The following is a 15,990-nucleotide window of genomic DNA, read 5'->3' on the forward strand; positions in this document are numbered from 1 at the left end:
TCTCCACTTGGGTCTTCAGCACCAAGACTTCTGAACCCACAGCAAATTGTCTTGCTTTTGCATGTACATCATAATGGGCCTTCTGCTGTTGTTGAGCCGCACCCAGATTCTCATGGGCAACTGCCAGAACATCCCTCAATATATTCTGCAGGTTTTGCAAATAAGTCACTACTGGAACAGACACAGAATCCAGCTTTCCTTCCCATTCAGTCCTGAGCAAAGACAAGGGTCCTACTAAATCTCTTCCAAAGACTAGTTGGTTAGGACTGTAGCCCAGACTAGCAGAAGGTGTAGCTCTATATGCAAACATCAAAAAAGGCAAAGCCACATCCCAATCCCTAGGATGCTCAAACACATAAGCTTTTAGCATTCTGTTTATGCTCAAGTTCATTCTCTCACAAAGGCCGTTCGAAGCATGGTGCCCAGCAGTTGTAGCGTGTTGCTCAATGCCAGCAAGCTCCCAAAGCTTTTGGGTAAGCTTGGCAACAAATCCCGGCCCTTGATCAGACACAATGGTTTTAGGGCAACCCCAGCGTGATAATAACTCCAACAGAGCTCTTGCTATAGCTGGAGCGGTGATGGAACTTAACGGAATGGCTTCAGCGAACTGGGTAGCAAAGTCAATTACTGTCAGAATAAATCTTTTTCCAGTCTTAGAAGGGTTGAAAGGGCCTATCACATCCACGGCCACTTTAGAAAATGGTTCAGCTACAATCTGAGACACTTGCAGGGGTGCTTTGGGGTGATATCGAGCATGCCCCACATTTTGACACACATGACAGGATTTTACGTATTCTTTGACAATTTTTGCAATTAAAGACCAATAAAATTGTTGGATGACCTTAAACAGTGTCCGCTTAACCCCCAAGTGACCTGCAGTCACAACATCGTGAGCCAGCCGAATCACATCCATTCGAAACTGTTTAGGGACTACTAACTGAGTAACAGGTTGTCAGTCAATAGAGTTCCCTTGGGGTACATGTTCTCTGTAAAGCAAGTCATTGTTCCAATAAAATCTCACTTTCACAGTCTTTGACAAAGCAGGTGGGCTTTTTTCGGCCTCTTCTCTGCATGTTTGGAGGCTTTCATCCTCCCATAAAGCTGTCTTAAATTCGTGAGAGCCAGCAGACTGCAGTTTGCATTCCATTGGCCCCCCTTCTGTGGGCTTTAAAACAGCACATTTTTCCTGCAGCTCTGGCAAGCTCACGGCTTGATCTTCTGAAACTTGCTCTACATCAACATTTAGGGGCAGCTTCTCCACATTGCACTCCAATGTTTCTGAAGAGGTTTGAGACCTAGTAAGGGCATTTATCTCAGCCTTTCGTATAGTCTCTTTATGGTTTAAAAATAAAATGTCCATGCCCAAAAGGACGCCCCATAAGCTTTTAGATTCATGGACTATGACTCTGTGACGCCCGGTCCAATTCTTATATGTCATAAAGACATCAGCCACGGGGACTTGCATTGTTCTCTGCCCATATGCTGTCACAGCAACTTTCAGTCCAGAAACAAATTGATCTTCCCTCACCAAGTGCCTTGCTACGCTGGTCACTTCACTGCCAGAATCTTGTCCTCCCATTACTTTAATACAGTTAACATACACAGGTTCTGAAAACTGAGTTTGGACCCAGTCATTGCACTCTTGGGAAATAAAGCTCTGGGAATCTTTCTCAGGAGGCTGACTGTTCTCTCCTTCTCCCTTCATTTCCCCCCCGGCATTGTGGATCACACTCACCGAAACAGTTTTTATGACAGCCCCACGAGGAACTTCGGAGCAATCCTGCGAGTTAGGAGTTGAAAATACAAAATCAGACTCGTTTTCCTCTTCTCCTGCGGAAGACCAAGACGAAATTTCTGGAGGCTCTGTTCCAGACTCTTCCAGATCTCTCACACGCACAACAGGAGAAACTTTAGGGTTTTTTCTTGCAGCTGGGGTGGGTTTGGCCAAAGTTTTAGCACAGGAATTTGCCTTATGGCCCGTTTCCCCACATCTGAAACATTTTATTTCTCTGGGAAGTTTCTTTTGTAATCCTGGCACCGACGGAGCGGAGACTACCTTGAGGTGGCTCAGCCCCTCCTTCGTCTCCCTTGGCGGTTGCCATGGTTTCTGCATTCCAGTCATTTCTCATCCAAACTGCTTGGTAGGAAAGTTCTCTGGCTTTTTAACAAAGACAGGTTTCTCCCCTCCTGCTCTGTTTTTTGACATACGGTCTGCTAAAGTCCCAGCTTCAACAAGCATCTGGGGCTGTTGATCTTTAACAAGGGCTGCTAGTTCTTTCGGGAGACATTTATAAAACATTTCCCGGGCATACAAGTCTACCACTTGTTCTCTAGTTGCAGCCTCTGCTGTATTTACCCAGTGCTCCACATTTCTCCCCATTCTGGCTGAAAATGCGGCAAAACTCTCCTTCGGTTCTTTATCATCAACTTCCAGGCGCCGGAAGCAATCATCAGCAGACATAGCAAAGTGAGAGTGCGCTAAGGTGTAAAAATGGTCAAAATCATCAGAAAATTCATCAGGTACTGAGTACAAAAGTTCACGAAGCTCACCTTGAGCGTTGATTCTTAATGCACTCATCCAATGCTCCTTTGCCACATGCTGATCTCTACAAGCACGGGTAAAAATTTGAAAATAAGTATAAATGTCCTCAGTCTCATGAAAGGTGGGAAAAGCTTTCTTGTGAAGATTTGATCCCCCATCTCGCACTTGCCTCTGCTCATGAGATAGCTTTTCTCTGGCCTCGCAAGCACAGTCATACATCTCTCGACTCAGCCGGTCTTCTCTCATAGCCTCAAATTGTAGAGTCAGCATCTGCATCTGTTTTGCCAGGTAACGCTAGGCAGTTCTTCTTCTTCCTCCTCCTCCTCCTCCTCCTCCTCCTCTTCTTCTTCTTCATCTTTCTCGGCTTGTTTAATTACTGCATCCTCCTCATACGCAGGAGGCTGTACTGGAACCCTCGGGGCAGACGCACCTCTCTCCAACTGCTCAAGCTGTAGAGGTAACGCGCTTCCCTCCATTTCTTCTACTTCTGTGGCTCCGTTAGCCCCAGCAGTTTGGGATCTAGTCTTTGGCTTCTGCAACATCCTGCTCTAGCCTCAACTACCCAAAACAATAAACAGTTGTGTCAGAAATCTCTCTTAAATTAACATTTGCTGCAATGCACTTATTTTACACAGTGTGTTCACCAAGAGCAAGAATGATCTCGATCCCATCACTGCCACCATGTCATGCCCCTGGGCCCCTCAAGGCACCAGAAGTCATGCTTCAGACCCAATTCCCACCCTTAGGGCAATTGATCTGGAAACCCAATATCCAATTCCTCCTTGCCAAGGCTGTGTAAACTAACACCAACCCTGCAAGGTAGAAAGTAGGCTGCCACCACCCCTGTTACTGGTTCCACTCAGAGCTAGGGGACCTCTGAGCCCAGACAATAGGTAAACCAAGGTCCTAAAAGACAAGAGCCAAATTTACACTCCTTGTCAGGAAACCTCTGGTAAAACCCCACAAATTAGAATTAAGCTGTTAACTTCTTTTCCCTCTTTGGTAGTTGTAGCTGAATGGTCAAGGTGCTGGATTCAGAACCACCCTTCCCCTCAATGAACACACCAGGTTAAATAGAAGTAGCTTTATTCAAAATATAAGTGCACAATAAAATATAGCAGCAAATAATCCTTTAAGACCATACACCCAAACGGGTTTAGGTACACGTAAGAGAATTCATTCACACAACAAGAAAATAACAACCTAGCTAACCTTCTCTACTTACACACGAGGTAGTTGGTTGCAGTGGCGTCTCTTCTAAGAGAGATTGGCATCAGTCACAAAGCAATGGAACCCTGCTTAGGTTGCCTCCCATAGGCACCAGTCAGAAGGAACCTTTCAGAACCTTCCTAAGGGAACAAAGGCTATGGGTCTCAAGCCCTATACTTAAGGAAAAGAATCCCAACGGTCCAAAATTAATTAACCAGTCAGGGGCTGTCTGATGTAATCCCCTTCTAGATGTTTCTCCCAGTTTTTGAGCCTTCTAGGCCCCCCCTCCCAACAGTGTTTCAACTTCACAGGCTAGGATGACCTTGAATGCCAGGCTGTTGCTAATCAGCACAGATAGCCAGGTGCTTCTGTTTAGGCTTCCCTTAACCGTCTTCAGCTGGAAACCGAAACTTAACTTTTTTACCCTTTCAGAGGCCTGTTTCTCAAACAAGAGACCTCCCAGAGTTTATTTATTTATTTATTTATTTTATTTAATTTATATACCGCCCTAAGCCCGAAGGCTCTCTGGGCGGTGTACATAAAAGGTAAAAGCAAGCACAATATATAAATACAATAAATACAATAACTCAAGAAACAAAAACACACAAACAATACGAAAACCAAACAACATCCAGAATACAACATAGTAATAAAATACTGTAAAAATACACTTTAAAATGCCTGGGAGTATAAAAAGGTTTTCACCTGGCGCCGAAAAGATAGCAGCGTCGGCGCCAGGCGCACCTCATTGGGAAGACCATTCCACAGTTCGGGAGCCACAACCGAAAAGGCCCTATTTCTAGTCACCATCCTCCGAGCTTCTTGATAGGATGGTACTCGGAGGAGGGCCTTAGATGTTGAGCGCAGTGTACGGGTAGTTTCATATTGGGAGAGGCGCTCCACCAGGTATTGCGGTCCCATGCCGTGTAAGGCTTTATAGGTCAAAACCAGCACTTTGAATTTAGCCCGGAAACAAATAGGAAGCCAGTGCAGATGGGCCAAAACAGGTGTTATATGAGCGGACCTTCTGGTCCGCGTCAACAATCTGGCCACTGCATTCTGGACTAACTGTAGTTTCCGAACTATCTTCAAGGGCAGCCCAACGTAGAGCGCATTGCAGTAGTCCAATCTAGAAGTTACCAGAGCATGAACGACTGAGGCAAGGTCGTCACTGTCCAGATAGGGACGTAGCTGGGCTACCAATCGGAGATGGTAGAAAGCATTCCGTGCCACTGAGGCTACCTGAGCCTCAAGAGACAGGGAAGGGTCGAAAAGAACTCCCAAGCTACGAACCTGTTCTTTCAAGGGGAGTGTAACCCCATCCAGAACAGGGTGAACATCCACCATCTGGGCAGAGAAGGCACTCACTAACAGCGTCTCGGTCTTGTCTGGATTAAGCTTCAGTCTGTTAGCTCCCATCCAATCCATTATCACGGCCAGGCAACGGTTTAGTACGTTAACAGCCTCACCTGAGGAAGATGCAAAGGAGAAATAGAGTTGCGTGTCATCAGCGTACTGGTGACAACGCACTCCAAAACTCCTGATGACCGCACCCAGCGGCTTCATATAGATGTTGTAAAGCATGGGGGACAGTACCGATCCCTGTGGGACTCCACAATGGAGAGTCCAGGGTGTCGAGCAATGTTCCCCAAGCACTACCTTCTGTTGACGACCCACCAAGTAGGAGCGGAGCCACTGCCAAGCAATACCCCCAACTCCCAACTCCGTGAGCCTTCCCAGAAGGATACCATGGTCGATGGTATCAAAAGCAGCTGAAAGATCAAGGAGAATCAACAGGGTCACACTCCCCCTGTCCCTCTCCCGACAAAGGTCATCATACAGGGCGACCAAGGCTGTTTCGGTACCAAACCCAGGCCTAAAACCGGATTGAAACGGATCAAGATAATCAGTGTCATCCAAGAGTCCCTGGAGCTGGCCGGCCACCACCCGTTCCAGAACCTTGCCCAGGAACGGAACATTCGCCACAGGTCTATAGTTGTTCAAGTTATCTGGGTCCAAGGAGGGTTTCTTCAGGAGCGGTCTCACTACCTCCACTTTTAGGCAGTCAGGGACCACACCCTCTCGCAAAGAGGCATTGATTACCTCCTTGGCCCAGCCGGCGGTTCCGGTCCTGCCAGCTTTCACCAGCCAAGAGGGGCAAGGATCCAGCACAGACGTGGTCGCCCGCACCAGTCCAAGGATCTTGTCAACATCCTCAAGCTGCACCAACTGAAACTCATCCAATAAATGAGGACAAGACCGTGGTCTGGATGCTTCATTGAATCCAACTGCTATAATATTGGAGTCTAAGTCCCGACAAATGCAAGCGATCTTAGTTTGGAAGTGTCCAGCGAACTCATCACAACGGGCTACAGATGAATCTATAGTATCCCGAGGGCCAAGATGTAAAAGCCCTCGTACAGTTTTAAAAAGCTCCGCTGGCCGGGAGAGTGATACCTTAATACTGACAGCAAAATAACTCTTTTTTGCTGCCCTCACCGCTGCTATATATCGCTTAGAGCAGGCACTTAACAAGGCATAATTGCATTCGTCAGGAGTCCGCCTCCATCTGCACTCAAGCCTCCTCCTCTCTTGCTTCATCGCTCTCAGCTCCAGGGTATACCATGGGGCTGTATGAGCTCTACATAGGAGGGGGCGCATGGGAGCGATCGTGTCAACCGCCCGGGTCATCTCCGTATTCCACAGTTCAACCAGGGCTTCAACAGGAGCGCCAGTCTTCTCAGTCGGAAAATCCCCTAGAGCCCTTTGGAAACCCTCAGGATCCATTAGTCTCCGGGGGCGGACCAATTTAATAGGTCCCCCACCCTTGCAGAGGGAAAGGGTCGCCGTAAGCCTAAACCTCAGCAAGCGGTGATCTGTCCATGACAATGGGGTAGATGAAAAATCCCCAACCTCCAGATCACCATCTCCCTGCCCAGTGGCGAAGATCAAATCAAGGGTATGTCCCGACACATGCGTCGGGCCAGTAACAAACTGAGACAGCCCCATGGTTGTCATGGACGCCATGAAGTCCTGAGCCGCCCCAGATAAAGCAGTCTCGGCATGAACGTTGAAGTCCCCCAGTACCAACAGTCTAGGGGACTGCAACAATATCTCCGAGACTACCTCTGTCAGCTCAGTTAGGGAATTTGTTGAGCAGCAGGGCGGGCGGTACACCAACAAAATTCCCAACCTGTCTCTCTGGCCCAGTGCAAGGTGGAGACACTCCAGACCAGTCATCACCTGTACAGGGTGCTTGGAGAGTGAGAAAGAACTCCTATAGACCACGGCAACCCCACCTCCCCGACCTTCGGCTCTACCATAATGCTGAACCATGTACCCAGGTGGGCAAAGCTGGGAAAGAGCAACTCCTCCCATATCACCCACCCAGGTCTCGGTTATACACGCCAGGTCAGTTCCTTGCTCAAAGCCATGATGTTACCTATAATTTTAATAACTCATGAACATATCCAGGTTCATGACAGTACCTTCTAAAGAAAGGGTGGCAAACCTTCCCATGGGCCACATGGGTGGGGCCAAAGGCAAATGAGGATGGAGCAATGAATGAAAATGCTACCTTGGTGTAGGCTACTTTCTACACACCACCCTCTTGGTCCTCCATCCAGGGAAACAAGAGGCATGATCAGAGTTCAAAGACACATTCCAGCCAGGCAAAAACACTTGGGGTGCCTAGCAGGATCAGTGAAGGGGATGGCCCGGGCAGAGTACTAAGGGCCAGAAAGACAGCCCTGTAGGCTGCATTTGGGCCCAAGGCCTTTGGTTCCCCACCCCTGTTTTAAAGTATTCCATTAGTTCTAGTTTCCCGTGAGTTGTCCACCATCCTGGGTTCTGTACCTATACCTATAGTCAGCCAACTTACCCTTGCTTTTAAAAATAATAACCATTATTATTAATGACAATAATGATATGATGATCTGTTTACATTATTTATTTCCTTACATTTACATCCCACTTTTCTTCTATCATGGACTACAAGGTGGCATCCAAATAGTTCCTCAGAGGTCTCCCGTTCAGGCATTGACCAGACCTAGATTTGCTTTGCTTTAGCTGAGTGGTGGCCTCATGTGTCTTCAGCCCATATCCTGGAAGACACACACATGTGGGCTCAGCACTCTTTCTTTTACTGATCACTTGGGAAACAGACCCATGCAGAAGTGCTACTAATGCAGACTAAGGATGCCCCTTTGTGACAGAATTGTTTAAATACAAGATTCTCTAATGCATGTGTAGCCAATGTGGTACCCTCCAGATGTTGCTAGATTGCAATTCCCGTCTGCTCCAGCCAGCACAGCCACTAGCCAAGGATGATGGGAATTGTAGCCCAACAACATCTGGAGGACACTGTGTTGTCCCCCCACTTCAGTCTGTTATATTTCCTTCCCTTGGGTCTGCTTCCCTTATATTGGAAAACTTTCTCTTTCATCATGTGCTTGCTTCAGTTGACTAACTGGCTCTACATTCTGCATTTTTCTCTGTTGCATCCTGAAGAGTCTTTGATCAGGGCAAATTAGGAGTTTCGCTTAACAGATTTCATACACAATTCTTCAGTAAATTTGTGCTGACCTCCAGTGGCTGTATTGTGTGTTAGGCTCAGAATGAAATGAACATAGTATATCCCACAGCAGCATTCTCAACTAAGCCCTATTTTCATGTCCTCTGTGCTGAAGATATGGGCCTTTGGTGGGCAAGGCAAACCAATGATCTACCAGTTTAGATACAACAGGAGGCACTGTAAGGAGGAAATATATGAGTAGATTGTGCATTTTGGTTCCAAAGGTTTTTGCTAAAGCTCTCTAGGGATTACTCTTAAGCAGATGGCATGGCAGCTGCTTTAATAAAAAAGTCAGGGGATCTATATTGTTCTGTTGCTTATGTACCAGAGAGTAGATTAAAAAGAAGAGAGAAACAAAGAGCAATCCTACACATTTTTTTTCAGAAGTAAATCCCCACTGTCTTCGGTGGTGCTTACTCCCAAATAAGTTTGCCTAGGCCTGCAACCCTAGGCTTGCTAGACATCTGAGGACAAAAGGATCAGAGTGAATAAGTCTTCTGTGTTGTCTCATATGTCCCATGAAACATATATATTTTAATTGATTTCCTACCACTGTATTTTTAAAAAAAATTGAACATCAACAACATGAATATAAAGGTGATTGGTGTGGGTATGTTACTGAGATATGTAAAACTGAGCATGGTGTGGGCAATGTAGATAGAGAAATGTTGGTCCGTCCCCGTCCCCCCCCCCCATAATACTAGATCCCAGGAACACCCAATCAAGCTGATCGGCTAGAGATTCAGGACAGACAAAAGGAAAGACTTCTTCACACGTCATTAATTTACAAAATTTACTGCCATAAAGTATGGTAGTGGCCGCACTAGGTCAGATGGTTTTAAAAGGAGGATTGACAAATTCATAGTGGATAAGGCCACCAATGGCTATCCATCATGATGGCTATACAGAAACTTCTGATTGTGACAGCATGCCACTTAACAGGAGTGCCAACAGGATTTTCTTGGCCCAGTGTACTGCATGTGGATTGGGTCCTCCACCCCCCCTTGCAAAGGAGGATCTAGATTTGCATAGGTTTTGTGTCGCATGCACATCTGTGTCTTTTGTGGGCAGGATGGACGGCTGGCAAATAAATCAGGCGCCTCACAAAGAAATAAAGTGTCAATGTCAATGGGTGATACATTCCCATAATTGTATTTCCATGTTAGAAAATGCTTAACCTGTAGAATTTCTGACTGTAATGCTGCCTTTAAAGGCACAAGAGTCCTGTTCTCCACCCACTTACACCAAGTGCCAATCCTAAACCATGTAAAGAACCCAAGGTTCATGAGTTGTACACATAACACTAGTTATGTAACTGAAGGTCAGCGATGGGGAACCCTCCAGATATTGCTAGACTCCAATCAGCCCCAGGCAGCATGGCTAATGGTCAGTGGTGATGGGAGTTGGAGACCAACAACAGTTGGAGGACCAAAGGTTCCCCAAGAATGCTGTCTTTCATTGTTTGATTCTAGCCTGGCAATACTACACTCAGTGCAAAACTGGGAGTGGTATATTAGATAGCGAGGGGGTAGCAGGTCAGAAGCAGTTTAAGATTTACAGCAGTCAAGGTTTAGATACCCATGCTTGAATAAATTCAAACTTAAATTTTTAAAAAGTAAGCAGTGTGATCTAAGAGCATTTGTTGTAGTTACTTATTATTTGTACCTCATTTAGGGTTGCTAGGTTCCTGGCCTGAGACTGATCCTGTATCTTTAGGAGAAGAGAAAGTCAGCCAAGTGCAGGTGTTCTTGCAACACTGTAATGGGAAAAACCACAAGGTGGAATTCTCCCTTCCCCCTGCACAACTTTTAAAGATACAGAAGACCTCTTGGATAGAATCATAGAATCATAGAGTTGGAAGGGACCTTGTAGGCCATCGAGTCCAACCCCCTGCTCACAGCAGGAAATCCACAGCTAGAGCATCTCCCGCAGAGAGAGGCTGGGCCTGGCAAAATTAGAATGACATACGCACCAAAGGAGACTCATAATGCTTCAAAAATGAAGACACTGAAGAAGGGACTTACTGGCTCATCCTAAAACTGTTTGGGGGGCTTGTATGAATTGTCAATCACCACTCTGACTTCACTTATTGGCTAAAACCACTGAAGGAGCAGGTTCATATCTCACAAAGTAATTGCTTTGAATGGTGCCTGCACATTTTGCTTCGCAACTTTTCTCTAAGAACTAGTGACAGTTGGTTTTCTCAGAATCTGGACCCCATGCTAGTTCTGTGTCCAGTACAGCAGTGGCGGCTCTGTCTTTGAATACTAATTCCTGGGGAGCAACAACAGGAAAGAGCTATTGGCTTCATGCCCTGCTTGTGAACTTCCAGTGGCCATCAAGTTGGTCACTGTGGGAAACAAGATGTTTGACTAGATGGGCCTTGCTAGCAGACCTCTTGTGTTCTAAATGTATGCATGTGTTATTATTAAGCACTTCCCATATATGAAGTTGTTTAGAGTTACTGAACTGAACATCGCTGGGATTTAACTGACATCAATCTTGCATGGTCTTCAGTTTTGGGGTGGTTTTTTTTTACATGATTAGAACCCTCTTATTTCATGTTTTTAATAGCAGGAGTGCATGCTCTCTTTATTGCACAACTGAGAATATCATTGGTGCCTTGCTGGATCAGATCATGCTCCATCTAATCCAGCATTCTTTGCAAGAATCCCAGCAACCAACAGGGGCCATGCTACGTAAACCTCTTGCAATTGGCCAGGGAGTCACTGCAGTCTACCATTTGCCCTCCCCTGCAGTACACAATACCAGGGTTGTGAGAGCCAGTAATACAGAGATTATTATACCAGTCAAAACTGTTGGAGTTTACAGATAGGCCCTAATGTTAGATATACACTTTGTTACTAGCTTGCACAATTGTCAGCAGTGATCACAACTCTGGAGAATGAAAACTGTTGTAGGCTTGTATTGGCTTCATGCATCCTTTTACCTCTAGATGTCCCTCTAGTTATGTTTCAGAAAAAAAAGATACACAAAGACTTTGAAAAAGAGATATGAGGATTTCTGGATATTGTAATGTTGTGTTATTTATCCTGCCAGGATTGGACCCTCTCCTTCCCACAGCTCTTCTGCCACACACCCCACCCTGCCATGTTCCCTACACTTCGTATTTCCTCTGTGCCACCTGTCCTGCAATTGTCCCAACTCTGTAGCTCCAATCCAGTTATTTTGCTAGGTCTGGAAGATAAGATAAAAGAGTATTTTGCAGGTGCCAGGCAGGATGCTGTCACTAGTCATCATGGTTTTAACCTAAAACCAGCCTTTAGCTCAGCATTGAAGGACAGAAAGATGTGGTCCCTTGGAGCAGAGTGCCTATCTTCTGAGGTTTAATATTTTTCCTGTCTAGTCAACAGGCAAAATGGCTGTTGTTTAGTTGAAAAAGAAAAGCAGATGATTTTGAAAGCATCTAGTACTGTCAAACGTCGCTAACATTTTTAGATGTTCCTGATGAGTTTGGTGAGTCTGTCTTCTTTGGTGGCCCCTTGCTGTTGGACTGCCTTCAAGTCGATCCCGACTTATGGCGACCCTATGAATAGGGTTTTCATGGTAAGCAGTATTCAGAGGGGGTTTACCATTGCCTTCCTCTGAGGCTGAGAGGCAGTGACTGGCCCAAGGTTACCCAGTGAGCTTCATAGCTGTGTGGTGATTCGGACCCTGGTCTCCAAGAAGAGGAAAAGCACTTCAAAAAAGAGATTTGCGCACAATTTGCATATGCCAATTTACATGTATAGATGAAAATTTAGAAATAACTATAATCTAAATAGACATAGCATATACTTTAAAATGCAATTCTCACCATTGCGGGAAAGACTCTGACTAGATGTCCTGTGTGCCTGCTCTGTCTAGGTGCTAACTGTTAATAGGCAACTTCAAAGTCCCAGATTTCCCTTCTTATCTTTAAACGTGACAGCCCTTCAAACAGATCACTGTCATCAGATAGCTCTTCAAAGAGAGGGTGCTGCTTTGTAACGTAGGATGCATGGTCACCCTGTATTGCATGGAAATATAAGGTCACTCTGCTATGCTGATTTGGAGGTCCAAGCAACAGAGACCATGTGTGTGTGGGGGGGGGGTTGGATCATCTTCAGCTGTTTAAAATTAGGGGGAGTTGCAGTTCTGGAGCTTAAAAAAGTACTTTTAGGCAGAAAAATAAAATAAAGCATACAAACAATCATTTATCTAGTTTGGTATCTTCATAAAAGTTGTCTGATACTTTTCAAGAGCTGTATCTGGCTCTGCCTTTTGTGAAATGGGGGATGCTGGAAGTCCGAGAACACATCATGAGAGAAGCCCTTCCCTTTCCTAATCTTTGTGATCATACACCACAAGCTAAATTTTTATCTGATTGTTGATTCTTTTGGAGCTCTGTGCATGAGGTTTTGCAAGTTCCTTGCATAGCTGTCTGCATGGCAGGCCAGATGTTCACTATCCCGGTTTTAGTAGATTGCGCTCCTTTATTTGAACTTCCTGTCACATATAAGTTCCATCTGTACCATGATGATATTTATTCAGTGGTATTAAGTAGACGGGAGTTCTAAAATATGGGTCCTCCACACTGGTAGTAGGGATGATCAGTATTTTCACCTACATACTAATAGTTGAGATGCTGAAATTGGGTGGAAAAGCTTTCTTACATTCAGCTCTTTTTAGCATTGGCCTGATCGGCACTTTCTTCTGCACTCTACTAAACTGCCTTTGCTGGCATTGCCTGCATCCTTTGGCAATGCCTGGTTGTTTTTATCCTTTTGGAAATGCCTGTTTGCATTCAGTTCTCATTCACCATGTGTTTGCTGTCATCTTATTAAAGTTAACCTATCATCTTTTGGATGTCGCTGGCGGACTCATTAGAGGTAGCTCAGAGAGAAACTAATTCTGTGAGGCCCTGGTCTGCACAGCCCTATCACATCCAATTATTCATAAAGGAAAGAACTGTTGCAGGGCACTGTACAATATGGCAAGATGAATAAACGTGGTGAAACCTTCTTCTCCAGTCCCTCTAGGGCAGGTGTGGGGAACCTTTGGCCCTCCAGATATTGCTCAACTACAGTTTCCATCGTCCCTGGCCATTGGCCATGCTTGCTGGGGCTGATGGGAATTGTAGTTCAGCAACATCCAAAAGATTATAGGTTAGCTTTAATAAGATGACGGCAAACACCTGGTAAGTGAGAACTGCATGCCAACAGGCATTTCCAAAAGGAGAAAAACAACCTGCTCTACGGAATGCTTTCCATTTGGGGATAAATGCACTAGCCTGGCTCTCTCCAGACTCAGTTCAGCATCAGGGAGTTGTGGGAATTAGTATTCTCAAACTGCTGAAACACTTTCAAAATGAACACCATCTTCCTTCAAAGCAAACGGAGACAAAAATGCAAAAAGAGCCCAACTGAATCGGAGCAGAGGCCTGTCTAGTCCAACATCTTGTTTCCCACAGTGGCCAACCAGACGCTTCTGGAAAGGCCCACAAACTGGACCTGAGCACAATAGAAATTCTCTCACATATGTTCCCCAGCAACTGGTACTCAGAAGCATTCTGCCTCAGATACTGTAGGTAGCACATAGCCATCATTCATGACTAGTAGTCAAGACACAGCCACTGCAAACCTATCACACTGAAATTCAAAAAGATGTCAGTTCACAGCTTGATTCTACATATGTATACCCAGAAGCAAGACCCACCATGTGCAAGTTTAAGAATACTAACTCCCACATCTCTTTGGAGTCGAATCTTGAGAGAGCCAGTCCAGTGCATTTATCCTCAAATAGAAAGCATCCCTTATAGGGCCTGTATGAGGAAAGCTGAAGTAATTTCATTTGGTTGGATCCAGCAGGGATCTTATTACATTCTGTTCTCCTGCTGGAGCATCACAGGAGGTAGGAGAAGAGATTGTGAGGAAGCATATACTTTGAAAAGTGGAGCTACCTTGGAGCAGGATAGCTTAGAAGTATCACAAACCTACAGATGTGCAAAATTCAGGAGCACAACTGATAGGTGGTTCCTCGTGTATCACAAAAGAAAAAAAGGATGAAGGTGCATGAAAACTGTATACATTAATTTCCATATATAAAATAGATGCAAATTCAGGATAATTGCTATAATTTAAATAAAAAGACAATACCATAGTGGAGAAGACAATGACCAGATGACTTGCTCACTCTGCTGCCCAGGTACTAACTGTTGATGAGCAATTTAAAATGGTTATCTTTAAACTGGACTTGGACTAGAGAACTCTTCAAATAGAAAATTCTTCAAACAGCAGACTGCCCTCTGACAGCTCTTCAAACAAAGGACTGTCCTCAGGAAACCGAGACACATGGCCATCCTGGTGTGGGACAGATGACCCAGGTGCTCAGTTGACTGACTGCGGCTGGAGGATTGCTGAGGTTCCATCTCAGAGCTGGATCACAGTGGGGTCTTTTGGATCCTAAAAGGCACTTGCACTCAGTGAAAAGACAACACATTCAGGTTGTCCCTGGAAAAGGGCTGTTGTAGCTGTGTCCTGAAGCTGAGCCTTGCTTCCAGGAATTGGTTCACAAATGCAGTTGCCTATGGGGGGAGGGAGGAAAGGAAAAGGAAAGGGCTACAGCCTCCAGTACTGTCAAGATTCATTAAAGACAATTCCCAACTGATGTTTCTGACTTCTAAATGCACATGGGTGGATGGATGCTTTCCATCGGGTACTAATATGTGCTGGCAGACTGTGCACTGTTGTGCAAACAGGCTTGACAATTAAAATGTGATTCTTCCATGTGGCTGGAGAAAGATGCTGCCCTGCATCACCTTTTGCAAACCTGGGAGGAGCAAGGTACACACACTGCAAGCCATGGCATGTCTCTTCTCCACAATAACTGGAGGGTTTTTGTTGTTGTTTATCAATATGAAAAGCAGGCTTAGATGCTGCAGTTGAGCACAGAAGAGCAGCAGGAGTGGGGGCCCTTTCCTTGCCATTCTTTTGTCTATTTAAAAAAAACCATTCCAAGTTGTTTTCTGTTAACCAAGTGCTCGACTCCTCTTAACTCCTTGAGCTTCGCTCTACAAGTGGCTGTGCAAAGTGCAGGGCTTTTCCAAGAACTGCATATGAAACACACCATGCCATATACTACCTATCCTCCCTGTTGTTGTTATATGCCTTCAAGTCGATTATGACTTATGGTGACCCTATGAATCTTTTTGGATATATTCATATGGTTTTCATGGTAAGAGGTATTCAGAGGTGGTTTACCATTGCCTTCCTCTAAGCCTATGGCACCTGGTATTCCCAAGCGGTGTCCCATCCAAGTACTAACCAGGCCTGACCCTGCTTAGCTTCCGAGATCTGACGAGATTGGGCATGTTCACAGCAGTATGGCCATAGGCCCTACCCTCCCTAATAGGAGTTAAACTTGCTTTCATTATCTGGAAGGAGCCAGAACTCCAGATGGGTAGTAGTAGTATTTATTTATTACGGTCTCAGATCAGCAAAGTTATATAAAACATATAAAAGATAGTTTAAAAATGACATAAGAGCAAATTACAATTTTATAAAGTTCCCTATCTCAGAAGGATAACAACATTTTTCCTGATTTGCATTGAAATCATAATAAACTTAGAAACCCTTTCAGTGATATAAGAGGACACATCCCTTAAACAGTTTAGTACCAAGGTTGT

The 15,990-nt window shown here is 45.1% G+C and overlaps 1 non-coding gene across 1 annotated transcript; it reads right to left on the bottom strand.

Annotated features, from left to right (window-relative positions):
- Positions 1-15,580: 15,580 nt before the first annotated feature.
- Positions 15,581-15,699, bottom strand: LOC133384767 (5S ribosomal RNA). The gene has a single exon (XR_009762696.1). It is a non-coding gene; the product is annotated as a 5S ribosomal RNA (ribosomal RNA).
- Between the last annotated feature and the right edge of the window lie 291 nt (positions 15,700-15,990).

The sequence above is a fragment of the Rhineura floridana genome, chromosome 4, assembly GCF_030035675.1.
Source record: "Rhineura floridana isolate rRhiFlo1 chromosome 4, rRhiFlo1.hap2, whole genome shotgun sequence".
NCBI lineage: Eukaryota > Metazoa > Chordata > Lepidosauria > Squamata > Rhineuridae > Rhineura > Rhineura floridana.